Genomic DNA, 14022 nt, shown 5'->3' with positions numbered 1-14022 from the left:
TAGGGCACAGACTACTCCTTGTCTGATTATCAGTTCCTATTTATAACTTTTTAAAGCCAAACCAAGAGCACCATCATCTTAAGATTTTTCCCTGAAAGAGAATAAGTTTTGAAAATACATTTAAGCGTCTAGAAAACACATGCACTTCCTCACACTCGCCACACTGCGATCAGGACAAGCTGCCACACTACAGTCAAGACAAGTATTAATAATTTATAATCCACTTTGTGTGGAAATAACATATGTTGAAGTGCTTTTCTCTACTCTAAAAAGATTTTCACTCTGGTGGGAAGTCGAATGTCTGATGTGCTGTGTACTTGCCTAACACAGCCTTAAAATAATTATATGTCTGTAACAAGAAGCAGCCTACAGCCAAGGAAAGAAAAGCAAGCCACTGTTGGAAAAGAAATGTGTTTGACTGCAGGGGATAAAAGCACCAAATCGTGTTGAAAGGCAACAGGAAGAAATCTAATCATTTGTGAACAAATCAATAGTGTAACAAAATTCTATTTTTGTCAGAGAATGAAGACTATAAATGAATGCCAAGACATCTCTGATAGGTCAAAACAAAGTTGTTTGTACAACAGTCAAGAGATTTAACAGATTGTAGAATTACACAAATGGACAGTGTTTGTATTTACACTATTTAATATATACATCATATGCATCAGAAGATGAGTGATTGTGTGAGAGATGTGTGATTTTAAGAGTGGTGTCCCACAGGGGTCAGTGCTAGGGCTACAGCTATTTTTAATATATATAAATGATTTGCAAAAGAATATATAACAAGCTGGATAGTTTGCAGATGATACCAAAATAGGTGGATTGGCAGATAATCTTAAATCTGTGGAGTCATTACAAGGGTCTTAGACAGCATTACTGGCTTGGGTAGATTTGTGGCAGATGAAATTTAATGTAAGTAAATGTAAAGTCTTACACATAGGAAGTAAAAATGTTAGGTTTGAATACACAATGGGGCATCTGAAAATCAAAAGCATGCCTTGTTAGAAGGATTTAACCCCTTGTAGACGATTGTCGTGAAATCGTTTCAAACCGCTTCCAGCCTGAATGCAGCCGAGGTGACGTATGTATCCCATCAATGCCAGTTGATGTATATTCAATATGTACCAAGGATCGTATTGAAAGCACTGGTCATGCCATCTAGCAGTTGTAGTGAAAACTACATCCGCCTGATGGAAGTGAAGTGTTGGCATGGCCATGCACATGGATTTTAGCTGCTAATTTCAAGAAATTGTCCAAATTTGAGGTAAGTTATGCTAAGATAATAATAAATACCAGCTTATTGTTTGCTTGTGTGCTATATTCAAATTAATATCCTCCACTTAATTTCAAAAGAGTGTAATTGCAGACTGCAGTACCTATGAGGTCAGTCATGGAATGCCCCAATGTCACGAAACGCCCTCAATGTCCATCACATAACACCCATCACATTAGACTATGATTAGCATTAGGGCCCCGTTACACTATGGTTAAGATTAGGGTTGTAGGAGGATTATCTGACTCAAAGGGCGTTTTGTGACTGACGTTGTGGGCATTGCCTGACCTATGTCATAGGTATTTGCAGGCTGGAGCTAGACCCTTCTCCATAATTTAGCATCTGCTTGACAGCAAAAACACTAATTTCTTTTTTTATATAACTGTAAATAAATTTAGGCAACAAGGTGTTAAGAGTTGTAGTGGACCCATCACTATCAACTGCCAGACAGTGTTCAGAAGCCATTAAGAAGGCTAATAGAATTTCAGGTTATATAAAACATTAGAACAATCTAGACGAGAACAGGCTATTCACCCCAACAAAGCTTGCCAGTCCTATCCACTTATTTCTTTTGAAAGTCCCCAACGTCTTACTGTCTACCACACTACTTGGTAGCTTATTCCAAGTGTCTATCGTTCTTTGTGTAAAGAAAAACTTCCTAATGTTTGTGCGAAATTTACCCTTAACAAGTTTCCAACTGTGTCCCCGAGTTCTTGATGAACTCATTTTAAAATAACAGTCTCGATCCACTGTACTAATTCCCTTCATAATTTTAAACACTTCAATCATGTCACCTCTTAATCGTCTTTTGCTTAAACTGTAAAGGCTCAGGTCATTTAATCTTTCCTCATAATTCAACCCCTGTAGCCCTGGAATCAGCCTAGTCGCTCTTCTCTGGACCTTTTCTAGTGCTGCTATGTCCTTTTAGTAGCCTGGGGACCAAAACTGCACACAGTACTCCAGATGTGGCCTCACCAGTGCATTATAAAGGTTGAGTATAACCTCCTTGGACTTGTACTCCACACATCATGCTATATAACCTAACATTCTGTTAGCCTTCCTAATGGCTTCTGAACGCTGTCGGGAAGTCGATAGCTTAGAGTCCACTATGACTCCTAAATCCTTCTCATAAGGTGTACTCTCGATTTTCCGACCACCCATTGTGTATTCAAACCTAAAATTTTTACTTCCTGTGTGTAATACTTTACATTTACTGACATTAAATTTCATTTGCCACAAATCTGCCCAAGCCTGTATGCTATCCAAGTCCTTCTGTAATGATATAATGGATTCCAAATTATCTGCTAATCCACCTATCTTGGTATCATCTGCAAACTTAACCAGCTTGTTGCTTATATTCCTATCTAAATCATTTATATATATATTAAAAATAGCAGCGGCCCTAGCACTGACCCCTGTGGAACACCACTCTTAACATCGGCCAGTTCTGATGAGGTTCCTCGCACCATCACCCTCTGCTTCCTGTGTCTGAGCCAATTCTGCACCCATCTAAAAACATCACCCTGAACTCCCACTTCTTTTAATTTGATGATCAACCTCTCATGTGGCACCTTATCAAATGCTGTCTGAAACTCCAGGTAAATAATATCATATGCTCTACTTTGATCATATCCTTTTGTTGCCTCCTCATAGAATTTCAGCATGTTAGTAAAACACGACCTCCCTCTTCTGAATCCATGCTGACTGTTCCTAATAACTCCTATCCTTGCCAGGTGTTGCTTAATCTTATCCTTAATAATTCCTTTCATTAATTTTCCTGTGATGCATGTTAAGCTTACTGGCCTATAGTTGTTTGCATCTGCCATGTCACCCTTTTTATATAATGGGATGATATTTGCCATTTTCCAGTCCTTCGGAATCTCTCCAGTGCTCAGTGACTTCCTAAAAATATGTGTCAAGAGTTTATATCTGTACTCACTTGCCTCCTTAAGAACTCGAGGGAAAATATTATCTGGTCCTGGTGATTTGTTTGATTTCATCTTATTTAATCTGAGCAGCACTTCTCCCTCTACAATTTCCAAATCCCTCAGTACCTCCTTCGTAGTCCCATTTACCTCTGGGAGGTTATCCACTTGCTCACTTGTAAACACCTCAGAAAAATGTAAGTTTAGGGCATCCGCTATTTCACTGTCTGTATCTTTTAATTCCCCTTTACTATTTTTGGTGCACTTGACCTCCTCCTTGACTGATCTTTTATTACCACAATACTGAAAGAATCTCTTAGGGTTGTCTTTCGCCTTATCTGCTATATTCCTCTCCAACTGTCTTTTAGCCTCCCTGATATCCTTCTTAATGGTTGCCTTCATGTTCTCATACACTCTACGATTCACTTTGCAGTCATTAGTCTTATATGCCTTATAAAGCAGTTTTTTCCTTTGCAACTTCTTTTTTAAATCTTTATTAATCCACCACAGAGTTTTTTTTTGTTTCCTATTAATTCCAAATTTAGTTCTGTATCTGTCCTGCATTACATGTAAAACATTTTTAAATCTGTTCCACTGCTCCTCGATTGTCTTCACACTTAAAAGCTTACCCCAGTGTATCCTACTTAGACATTGTTGCATCTGCTCACAATTAGCCCTACCAAAGTTCAGCTTTGCAATTTTAGTCTTTGCATCTGTACTCTTACAAAATACTGAGAATTGTATTACATTATGGTCGCTTGACCCTAGTGGTTCAATCACCTCTACACCCTCAATTCTATCTTGATTATTACAAAATACTAAATCCAGACAGGCTTCACCCTGTGTTGGTACTTTAACATGCTGTGTTAAAAACAGTCACTGATTACTTCTAAAAACTCCTGCTCATGTGCTCCTCCAACTGCAAGATTATCCCAGTTAATATTTGGACAATTAAATTCCCCCATGACTATTATATCTCCCTGTAAACTTGCCTTTTTGATATTACTAAAAAATGTGTGTTAAAATTACTGTCTGAATTGGGTGGTCTATAACACACTCCTAAAATAAGACCTCTTTCCCTAATATTTTCCAGGCGAAGCCACATGTCCTCACTAAGATGGAGCTCATCATCCAACTGAAGAGGACTTACATAAACAAAAACACCATCTCCTTTTATGTTCTGTCTACCCTTCCTAAAAAATGTGTATCCCTCTATGTTACACTCATCCCCATCTTTGTTGTTTAGCCAGGTTTCCGTTATTGCTATAATATCATAATTATGCTCTGCTACATACAACTCCAACTCACTTACCTTATTTTTGATACTTCTATTATTAAGGCAAGCTATTTTAAATGTTTGCTTAGAATTTACATTACTGTGCATTTTTATTTCTACACCATTGTTTGTTCTTCCACGTATAGATCTAAACCTGTCCTAAACTCCCTGACCCCCATTCCCTAGTTTAAACAATCCTCGACTAGCCTACACATACGCCTCCCCAATACATTGGTGCCCCTCCAGTTCAGATGTAACCCGTCACGGCAGAACAGGTCTCATCTGTTCCAAAAGGAGTCCCACTGCCCCAATAGCCTATACCCTTCTACCCTGCACCAAGATTTGAGCCACGCATTAAGACATCTAATCTCCTCAATCTTACCTGGACTGGCGCGTGGCACAGGCAGAACATTGGAGAAGACTACCTTGTCAGTTCTGCTCCTCAGCTTGGCACCTAACTCCTTGAATTTGGATCACAGAACTGACAGACTACCCTTATGTATGTCATTTGTTCCAACATGGACAATAACAACTGGATCCAACCCCGCTCTGGTGAAGAGCCTATCCACCCTTCCACGGAGGTCCCCCACCTGTGCTCCCGGAAGGCAACACACCGTGCGAGACTTTCTCTCTCTGGAGCATACCTGCGCTTCCATCCCCCTAATGATTGAGTCCCCAACTATCACTACCTCTCTCTTTTTGAGAACTGGTTTTGAGGTGGCCCGTTGGGGCTTCTCATCTCTGCCTACCACCACAGAATTATCAGAGACACCATCCAGCTCCGCAAGGACATGATAACGGTTTGACACTTCTAATTGTGGGGTTGATGCCCCTGGACAATGTGCACTCTTTACCTTATGCCTTGTGACCGTGACCCACTTATTTCTACCTGTCTGGTGTGGAATCTCCTCCCGCGCCACCTTAGGGGTGCACACTATCTTTGTAAAGGACACCAGGGCCAAGTCCGCCAGTTCTCTATTACAACGCAGGTCATCCAACTCCTTTTCCAGTTCAGCGACCCTGAGCTTGAGGCGCTGGATCAGCTGGCATCTCTTGCAGATGTAGCCCTCATAGACAACTGGCTCTTCCAAACCATTATCTAAAAAGTCCTGCATCCAACAGGACTTGCACTGCACTGGTCTCGTTATTTAAATATTATTTGGGATTAGTAAACTGCCTTAACTTGTTTTTTTTTTTCTTAAAATTTAATTTCTTCTTCTTTCAGCTGCTCCTTAACTTAAATGGTAACACTAAGATCTGCTACAGATATTTTACATCTTCTGTCCCCTTAAGCTCCTGTACTGTTCTCCCTCTCAGCTGCCTGCTATTTGTGCTGCTTACCAGCACACCGCTGAGCCTTCCCCTTTTACTGCTTTGAAGTCAGCCGCTGCCTTTTTTTCTTTTCCTTTAAACTAAGGAATCGCTGTTACGACGATGCAGTTATTTGCTTATAAATGCCGATATCAGTTACTGCTTTTTTCTACTCTACCTCCTCGAAGCTAATTCAAATACAGATAACAAGAACAAGTACAAGTGACTTCTCCAAGCACACTTCCAAACACCCAGCTACTTTTGCTCTTGTGCAGCACCAACAAAAACCAAAAAAAGACGCAACATTTATTTATATAGCACATTTTCATACAAAAAGTAGCTCAAAGTGCTTTACATAATGAAGAAAAGAAAAATAAAAGACAAAATAAGAAATTAAAATAAGACAACATTAGTTAACATAGAAAAGGAGTAAGGTCCGATGGCCAGGGGGGACAGAAAAAACAAAAAAAAAACTCCAGACAGCTGGAGAAAAAAATAAAATCTGTAGGGGTTCCAGGCCACGAGACCGCCCAGTCCCCTCTGGGCATTCTACCTAACATAAATGAAATAGTCTAATAGTTTGTAGTTAGGGTTCTCACGGAGTCACTTGATGCTGATGGTCATACAGACTGCTGGCTTTTAATTCATCCATCATGGTTGGAACATCACGGTGCTTTGAGTAGATGGTGGTGGCTTGCGCCACCACCAAAAGGACACCGGGAAAGGAAACAGAAGAGAGAGTAGGGGTTAGTACAGATTTTAGAGCCACCATGAATAGTTATTATAATGAATTGGATATATAAAGTATCAGGATTTAAATTACAGTGAAGTTATGAGAAGGCCATGTTAAAATAATGTGTTTTCAGCAGTTTTTTAAAGTGCTTCACTGTATTGGTCTGGCAAATTCCTATTGGCAGGCTATTCCAGATTTTAGGTGCATAACAGCAGAAGGCCGCCCTTCTAAAGGGAAAAAAGCTTTAAAAATTCCCACACGGTTCCTTATCGGCAACCAAAACCCAAATTTTTAAGAGCAAAATGTATTTTTTTTATTTAAACCACACACCACAGAACAGACCAAAAACTCTCAACAGCCTCTAGTGTTTGCAAAACACACGTCAGCACAAAGCACACGTCAGCCACGTGACCCCAGTGATGACTGGGTGAGTGCCTTGATGTGTGGAGTACAAGTCCAAGGGGTTTATCCTCAAGCTTTACAACACACTGGTGAGGCCTCATCTGGAGTACTGTGTGCAGTTTTGGTCTCCAAGCTACAAAAAGGACATAGCAGCACTAGAAAAGGTCCAGAGAAGAGTAACTAGCCTGATTCCAGGGCTACAGATAAAAGATTAGAAGAGCTGAGCCTTTTCAGTTTAAAGAAAAGAAGTGGATGAATTATAAGGAAAAACTGATGAACCTTCTCAGTTTAAACCAAAGAAGATTTAGAGGAGACAGAATTGAAGTGTTTAAAATGATGAAGTGTATTAGTCTAGTGGATTGAGACTGTGACCTTAAAATGAGTTCATCAAGAACACAGTGACACAGTTGAAAACTTATTAAGGGTAAATTTCACACAAACATTAGGAAGTTTTTCCTTTTCTGGTAACTGTTGGTTCTTCTGTCCTGGTTGTTCTGTAGCATCAAGAGGAACAGTGCACCGGATGCAACTCACTCTCTGGCCCCTGGCTGTTCTTGTGTTTTTCCCTTTTGTGGCAACTTATACTGTGCATGTACAGGGCATAATGCCCCTTGCCATTGCCTCTCCACTGCACTGGCATGATAGCATACCTCATCCCTGTCTTTGACTGCATACAGTACAAGGAGTTTGTTGAACCCTAACCTTGCCCTGGACCCAACTTTCCTGCCTTCTATTCCTTTGTTGACCAGAATATCTAGAGTACATTTGAGTGCATAAATTAATCACTTTCCAATTTATCTGTAACAGTTTTCCCTGAGAAATGCTCAGATTATATCAGGTTTTTTTTTTCAAAATTTTTATTTGTTTCCCTTAATTCCTCATATGTCACTTTGCAAAGCTAGAAATGGCAATCAAAAACAAATCTGTGCAAAAGTGCTTTCCACAGCATGCAAGAACCAAAGTATTTTCTAGCGTTTTATTACCAGAAGCAATTCGAAAGGTGTCCCACAGACTGTCAAAGCAGATTATTCTCTACTTAATGTATTAAACAGTCAGCATATGCACAGAGGTATAGATCCAAGGAAAATTATCTTTGCAAAAAAAAAAAAAGTCAAAATGCTGCCTTTATACTTGTGAGTAAGCTTTCACCTTAGGAAATGTTTGCAAACCGTAACATTTTAGATGGCATTTTGCAAATTTTCAGTGTTAACAAAAATGTATCAGTATACTGTAAACAGCAGCACTGTTAACGTACAATTCAAAACATTTATTACATTTAATACATCATAATTATTGTTCTAAATACATTCAAGCATTTCTAAACATACATGTGACCCAATTAATTTATTGATTCACCAAAAAGTAATGAAATATTTACAAACTGCCTCAATCCAATTCAAGATCACAGGGGGGTCCAGAGCATAAGCTGGCAACGCTGGGTAAAGCAGAAATTGTCCAAGGACAGGGGGTCAGTCCATTGCTGCTCAAAATGAACACTTTGTAGAATTTTAATACCAGCTTCTAGCATTTACAGTGCCCTTCATAATATTTGGAACAAAGACACATTTTTTCTTTGCTTTACCCCTCCGCTCCATACTTTAAACTTACAAATCAAACAATTCCAGCATGATTAAAGTGCACATTGCAGACTTTCATCTAAGGGCATTTGCGTACAGTTCAGTCACACAAAGTAGAAATGACAACACTTTTTACACATGGTCCCCCCCATTTCAGGGCACCATAATATTTGGGACAATTGGCATCAAAGGAATTTGTGATCCCTTAGGAGTGTTTCATTGCTTCATAAGACACCTCGACTTGCTAAACCTTTGGAGTCTATAGTTGTCATTATTCAATATAAGGACAACAGCTGTGACAATAAAAGTCAAAGAAGCCATTATGAGGCTGAAAAACAAGAAAAAAAACATTGAAGACATCGGTAAAATCTTAGATTACCTAAATCAACTGTCTGGAATATCCTTAAGAACACACTGGTGAACTCAGTAATCACAAAGGGACTGGTAGGCCAAAGATGACCTCCGCTGCTGATGACAGAAAAATCCTCTCTGTGGTAAAAAAAGCCCCAAACACCCTAAATCAGAAACAGTCTTCAGGGGGCCGGTGTGTCAGAGATAACTATCAGCAGAAGACTTCAGGAACAGAAACACAGATGCCACACTGCAAGATGAAAACCTCTAGATAGCCACAAAAACAGGATGGCCAGATTACAGTTTGCCAAAAAGTACTTACAAGAGCTTGCAGAATTCAGGAAAAAGGTATTATGGACAGACAAGACAAAGATGAACTGGCATCAGAGTTCCGGCAAGAGCAATTTGTGGAGACCAAAAGGAACTGCCTAAGATCCAAAGCAGACCACCTCATCTTATAAATACGGTGTGGATTTATGGCTTGGGCATGTATGGCTGCCATGGGTCCTGGCACACTTCTCTTCCTTGGTGATAGAACTACTGACAGCAGTGGCATGATGAATTCTGAGGTGTATAGAAACATCTGATTTGCTGAAGTTCTGGTAATTGTCTCCAAATTCATTGGGCGGCGCGTCATCCTACAATAAGATAATAATTCAAACATATGGCTAACACAGGAGTTTTTCAAAGCTACAAAATGAATAAGTATTGAATGGCCAAGCCAGTCACTCGATTCAAATCCTATTGAGTTTGTCTTCCATATGCTGAAGAGAAAATGTAAGGGGACAAGCCCCTGAAACAAGCAGGAGCTGAAGATGGCTGCATTAAAGACTTGGCAGGGCATCACCAGAGAAGATCCTGGTGATGTCGATGAGTCACAGACTTCTAGCAGTCATTGCAAATAAAGGATATGTGACAAAGTATTAAATATGACGGCCTTAATAGACTGTGTTCCAAACATCATGGTGCTCTTAAATGGGGGGCAAGTAGAAAAGGTGTTGTCATTTCTAAATTGTGTGACAGAAATGTATACAAATATCCTTAAATGAAAGTCTGCAATGTGCACTTTAAATTGTCTGAATTGTTTGATTTGTAATTTTAAACTGTGGAGCAGAGGTGTAAATCAAGGAAAAAATGTGTTTTTGTCCAAAACATTATAAAGGGCACTGAAAGTTCTTTTTCAATTGATTTAATTTAAGGTTTGGGAGTGCATTCTGGTGGCTGTGAGCTGTTCTCCTTTTATTCCCATGAGTACTCCAGCCTTGTCCCACACTTTAAAGACCTTCTGTTTGTTTCATTGGCCGCGCTGAACTGCCCCAGAGTTGGTGTGTGCATATGTGTGAACCTCATACTAGATAAGCAGGTTTAGAAGGATGTAAGACTTGTTATGGAAGTGATGATTACTTAATGTTTAGTTCCCATAATGTTTTATACCCAACGTGATTGCCATTCCTGAAAATCCGAGTTAACTGGCTGAAAACAATCTGTGCTTTCAGGTTTCTTTTTATATTGAATGTTTTGTGTGATTATACTTTGTTGTCATCAGCTGAAAGAGGAGCCAGAAGACTTTGTTTGTTACCGGAGCACCCAATTCTCATGGGCATGGATTTTCTTTCAAACAGCACATTTGCTTATTCTCAATTTTGAAACTGCAAGTTCAATGAGTCATGCAATTGATTCCATTGTATGTCTGTAGTAATACATGTATATGAATGCACTTTTTCTGTGATTTACATAATTGATCAATATAGAATATAATGTGTATATAAATAAAACAATCTGTCTGTTTCGTTGTTATTTACGCAAAAACATCTGAAGTGGTTTTCATGAAATTTTACTTGTGTGTTGTTGCCGGTCCAACTTAAAGTAGGCTATATGGTTTATCAGGGAGAGGAGATGTAATGGCTGGGGAGTTACACAAAAATCAGTGCCAAACAGGGACTACAATTACTATCAGGCACCAGGAGAGTGCTGAGGCTGATGGGAGTGGAAAACCAAGTTTTATACTGACCAAGGCAGTATTTCGTCTAAGGCCTCACATGAATACAGTGTTTTCTTCTTAAATAAATATCAATTTCATTGTCTTGCTGGATTAAAGCAAATCTCTAAAAGTGTGTGTTTTTTGTCTCTTCTTTGCTTGTGTTTAGCCATGTTGTATTCCCAAAAAGTATTTTTCCCCTCTTTAATTTCGTCTAGACCAGGGGTGAACAACATCAGTTCTGGAGGGGTGCAGTGGCTTCAGGTTTTTGTTCCAGCCCAGTTGCTTTATTAGAAAACAATCCTTACCAATAACAGATCTGATTCAATCTAATGGCTTGTTAGTGTTTTAACTCTCCCATATCAGCTCATTCTTATATTGCAATTTTTTTTCCTTTATAAGTATATAAACCAAATGATTTAAAGCCCAAAATGGAGGACTACTTTTTGGTCTCTTCAGTTTCCATCTAAGTATCTTATTAAACCAGATAGTTCATGAAGAATACACACAGGTGTAAACATCCATCCATCCATCCATCCATTTTCCAACCCGCTGAATCCGAACACAGGGTCATGGGGGTCTGCTGGAGCCAATCCCAGCCAACACAGGGCACAAGGCAGGAACCAATCCCGGGCAGGGTGCCAACCCACTGCAGGACACACACAAACACACCCAACACACACTAGGGCCAATTTAGAATCGCCAATCCACCTAACCTGCATGTCTTTGGACTATGGGAGAAAACCGGAGCGCCCGGAGGAAATCCACGCAGACACGGGGAGAACATGCAAACTCCACGCAGGTAGGAACCGGGAAGCGAACCGAGGTCTCCTAACTGCGAGGCAACAGCGCTACCACTGCGCCACCATGCCGCCCCATGTGTAAACAGGAGCAAGTTATATGGAGAACTGCTGGTTTATTTGTCATTTACATGTTAATGCTAATTAGGAGCTATTAAAAACAGTGGATGTAGCTATTTAAGACTAAAAGAAGCAATTAAGAGTGGGAAATGTTAGCAAGAGAGACAACTAAAATGAAGCAGAAAAATGTCACACAAGCAATACACACTTTATCAGCAATAATTGGCAGCTTGTTAAGAAATTAGGTTGGAACAAAAACCTGTAGCCACAGTAGCCCTCCAGGAGCAACGTTGCTCACCACTGATCTAGACCCTTTTCTGAGAAATAGACTAATACAAATTATTTTGTAGTTGAAAAATCACATGTCAAACAAAGCTAAGAATCAATTTCATGAAACTGTATGTGGAAAGAAACTCAGCTGGTTTTGCTCATTACTACCTATTATTTTGTGATTTTATATTATACTGTACATACCATTAGAGTGAGATTTGGGCCTCTGGACAAAGACAGTGGTGGCCTGCTCTGTGGTGGTCAAACATGCAGATTGGACTTTCATTGCACCGTGTACATGTGACAGTAACTCTGAAATGAGCTAATGGCCTTAGATTTTTTATCAAAGCAACACCTTCCATGTTTGAAAAAGTCCATGCTGTTGTAAACCTGCATATTGTGACTAAGTACAATAGAGATAAACCACACAAAAACAGAATGAAATGTGATTTTTTTAGAGCATGCCGAGTTCCTGTTCAAAATATGATAGAAACAGAAGACTGAGGATGGCATTAGTAACATTTACTGTTTCTAGATGGCAGACATTTTATGATGATGCAGTTATAATTACAGTCTTTCATCCCAGTGCAGCACTGTTACTTGTAGCATTTTAAAAACCACAATGAAAAAATCAACTTTGCATCATCTTCATAATTTTATCGAATACCGCCAATTGTGCTGTCTCCTGTAATAATTCCAGCTGTGATGTCTGTGAACCCCGATTTACACACGTAACCCCAAATCTAGCCCCTTAATCCCAAAGAGGATGCCTTCCACAGTCCATGGATTCAATTCTCCAACAAGTCACTCAGTTTATTAGTGGAACATTAAGCATCTATTCATGAAACCACAAAAAAAAACAGAAAATACAATAAAGGACATTTCATGGTTCCAACCCAACAAGGAGTTACCACAATTATGGAATCCAGTCCTAGACAAAAAGAACAAATTCTTAACTCATCAGAGAAGAAAAGGTGTTAATTAGATGTGCTCAAATATCCAGTTTAGTAAAAACTGTAGACCTAGTGCCCTGGCTTATCAAATTAAGGAAGAAGAGAGGCGTTTGTTAAGGTTAACTTGTTTAAACTAGGGTAGTTATTGCAGGGTTTTAACAAACCACCTTCCTTCACAATAAAAATGATTCCTGCAACTACAGGATTACTAGACAATCTAATAAACCCATTTTCTAAATTTTCCTTTCCATAGTCCTTTGTAGCCTATGTAAAATATTTGATTTCTTTTTGCTGTATGATGTCATTTCATTGTGTGTGGTAATAGTGGGCATGGCCATTTCAGTTGACCTCACAAAACTGTTTTCCTTTGTTAAATATGAAGGTTAAGACTATCTGCTATTTCATTGAATTGACAAACTCTGCAATATGAATGCAATATTTACAAGATGTACACTAATTTTAGGTTGTAATACTACACATTATTTGAGTACATTGCTGTGTTATTATTACACTTATCAGGAGCTAGTTTAGTTAGGCAGATACTAAAGATGATAACGCAGAAACAGTTGAGGAAAACAGTTCCCTTTTAACTCAACAATGAGACATTCATTCATTCATCCATTTTCCAGTGCATATCCGAATCCAGGTCATGGGGGCAACAGACTTAGCAGTGAGGCTCCTACATCCCTTTCCCCAGCCACACTTGTCAACTCATACTATGGGATCCCAAGGCGTTCCCAGGCCACCTGGGAGATATAATCCTCCCAGCAAGCCCTGGGTCAATCCCTCCAGTGGGCTCACCAGCTGCACCAGGAAAAGGGGCGCAGTGCAATATGGCCAGGGCAGCGGTTGAAGGCAGAGGCCTCAGCAGAGTGGAACCCAGACACACAAACAATAAGATCTTATTTTTTTAATTGGTCTCATTTGGCTCTAAATTCAAAAGTGCAACATACTAGTATGCAGAATACCATGCAGGAATTTATTTCCCTTTGGAAGGGTTGTTTGCTTTTTTTTTTGCATGTACAGTAGCAAAAAAATGCCTGTGTGTTTGAGGCTGTGCTTAGAAATGTTACTTGTTATGTGTACTTGTTCTTGTTATTGCTTTCGAAC

The sequence above is a fragment of the Erpetoichthys calabaricus genome, chromosome 9 (assembly GCF_900747795.2).
Source record: "Erpetoichthys calabaricus chromosome 9, fErpCal1.3, whole genome shotgun sequence".
Classification (NCBI taxonomy): domain Eukaryota; kingdom Metazoa; phylum Chordata; class Cladistia; order Polypteriformes; family Polypteridae; genus Erpetoichthys; species Erpetoichthys calabaricus.
Note: the sequence above shows the minus strand (reverse complement) of the source record.